This window comes from Octopus bimaculoides, chromosome 11 (genome assembly GCF_001194135.2).
Source record: "Octopus bimaculoides isolate UCB-OBI-ISO-001 chromosome 11, ASM119413v2, whole genome shotgun sequence".
NCBI lineage: Eukaryota > Metazoa > Mollusca > Cephalopoda > Octopoda > Octopodidae > Octopus > Octopus bimaculoides.
Window position 1 is genome coordinate 45,926,798 of NC_068991.1, and position 3,065 is coordinate 45,929,862.

The following is a 3,065-nucleotide window of genomic DNA, read 5'->3' on the forward strand; positions in this document are numbered from 1 at the left end:
ATCATTATTATACTCAATGTTATATTGCCGATGTTGTTTTGGGTTTGTTCTGTCGTTTCCTTTTATTTTGTTTGTTTGTTTTTTTTCCCCTTACATTTATTTTATTTTATTTATTTATCTTTTTTTTTTTAACGAGTGCCGCTGAGCCGAACTACACACTTGGATGCGCACGGTGAGTATAAATTTGAATTCTGATGTCTATTATCACGCATCACTGGTCTGTATTGGCGCCAATTGCCCATAGTAGTCAGTTCTGGCATAGCTTTCACTTCCACTTTCATTTTCGCATTGCCATCAGGATGACCTCCCATAGACAAGAACAATGTGCTTCAATAACGACTATTTCATTTTGGCCCGTTTTTACCCCCGACACATTTCCATATTTCATTCGGATGTCAGTTATTTCCAAATAAACAAGGAATTTGGTTTGTTTGTTTGTTTGTTTGTTTGTTTGTTTGTGTTTGCTTGTTTCTACGTTTGTTTTGTTTTAATCTTTTTCATTTTTTTTTATACTTTTCGATATTCTTTGTTTCTTTTTTGTTTCCCTCTTGTTATTGTTGTGAGTTTTGTTTTCGCTGCTATTTGCATATAGTTATTTATTTTATTTCATTACATCGTTACCAGTTATTGTTGTGATTGTAGTTGGTGTTTTTGTTGTTGTTATCGCGGGTTGTTTACGATGAGGATGAGAGATAATAGTTGACGATGACATTGATGATGATGACGACGATGATAATGATGATGATGGTGATGATGATGATGATGATGATGATGATGATGATGATGATGATGATGGTGGTGGTGATGGTGGTGATGGTGGTGATGGTGATGATGATGATGATGATGATGATGATGATGATGATGGTGATGATGATGGTGGTGGTGATGATGGTGATGATGATGACGATGATGATGGTGATGGTGATGATGGTGATGGTGATGATGATGATGATGATGGTGATGATGATGATGGTGGTGGTGGTGATGATGATGATGATGGTGATGATGATGATGATGATGGTGATGATGATGATGATGTTGATGACGATGGTGATGGTGATGAAGGTATTGTTGTTGTTTTTGCTATTGTAGTTTTCGTTGTTGTTATTGTTGCTGCTGCTTGTGATAACATCAATGATGATACGGCTGGTATTGATATCGATAATGGTGTAGATGATCCTGTTGATGATGATGATGATGATGATGATGATGATGATGGTGATGATGATGACAGCGATGACGACGCAAGGCGCTGGCCCAAGTGTGGATATTAGATATTACTGCTGTTCTTATTAGCAGTGTTACAACTAATTTTCGTTGTATCAATTTGTGTAATGTTATTGGTGTTGATAGTGTTTATAATTATTTTCTCAATGTACAAATGTAAGCACTTATAGTCTTTTTTTCTTCTTTTCACTTCTCTTCGTTGTTAATGTCATTATTGTTATGTTTGATCTGATTTTCTTGTCACTGGCCCCACACCATCATCATCAACAACAAGACCTTCAATCTTATTGTCGTTGGTCTCTATTATCAACGACAATCACCATCATCATCACCAACATCAACACTACACCAAAACATTCAAAAACATCGCCATCTTGATTCTCTCTTTTACTTCCATTTCCATATCCTCGACAACTGTTTTCTTTACTACAATTATTATTAACTTACAGTATGACCAAGTGATAAAGAAAACAAATCATCACCATCATCATCATCATCACCATCATCATCATCATCATCATCATCATCATCATCATCATCATCATCATCATCATCATTATTATTATTATTATTATTATTATTATTATTATATGTTTGACTTTTGCTTTGTATTCGTACAAGTTGACTCCATGTCTCACTCAGAGAGACAACAAGTTAGAAGTTCAAGTTGGCGTTATGCCTAGGGTGTCATATATTTGATTTTGCACATATTTTCGTTCTAGAGAATGTTTAAGAAACCATAAGAAAATTATGAGTTTGTTTTAAAATTTGAGACAGCATTTTACGTAGGATATGTGCAGTTCCCATGAGCACTATCTTTTGAATTTCTACCATTTTGGGGTTTCCTGGTATCTGAGCTAGGTAGCAATCAGCCCCTTTTGCTATCATTCCGAGGGCACCTATGACAACAGGTATTGTTTTTGTCTTGAGGTTCCACATTTTGCCAGTTTCTATTTCAAGATCCTTTTAGGTAGGCATTGATATTGGGCTACTATGAAAAACCCTTCTGTTTCTGATTTTAAGCCATTGATGGGTAAGGGCTTTGTCAACATCGGCACTATTCGCTCTCTTTGGGTATTTGCCATTGCGAGGTTTTTCTTGCCATTTATCACTAAGAATATCTAAGGCAGGAGTTTTAGCACGGGTTTTCAAACGCTTAGCTTTTTCTGTGCTTGTTTCTAGTACGTCTAATTCTGGAATTTGTTGTATTTGGAATTCACTTAGACATTCTTTTGCCTGTTTTGTTACTGAGTATGATCCTTTCTTGTTTTCATGCTTTGAGATAAGTTTTAACATCCAGTCATCAGAGTTTTTCGGGTAGGTGTCTAGGCCAACTGTGTCAATCTTCATTGTTAATGCCAGTTGTAAAAGTTCACGGCCTCCCTCTTTTCTTGGCAGATAAAGTCGTTCTATATCTGCCTTAGGGTAGTGCATTCTATGCATTATCAATAGCTTTCGTATTTTTCTGTCAAGATTACATATTTCAGTAAGTGACCAGTAAATGATATTGAAATTGTAAGTTACGACTGGTATGGCTAAAGTATTGATCGCTTCGATCCTGTTTCTTGCATTCAGCTCTCTCCTCTGTATTGCCCTTACCCTGCGATAACATTCTCTCCTAATCCTTTCCCCCATCACTGAATGTTTGATTCTGTCCCCTTCAAATACCGCTAGGTATTTGTAGCTCTCCGCTGGTTCTAACTCCTTTGTAACATTCTGCCGGTCAAGTTTAACACTGGATGTTTCTGTCATTTTCTCCTTTGATAATGGTAGCTTTTGCACATTTATCGAGGCCAAATTGCATCCTGATGTCATCACTGAATTGTTTAACAATCGCT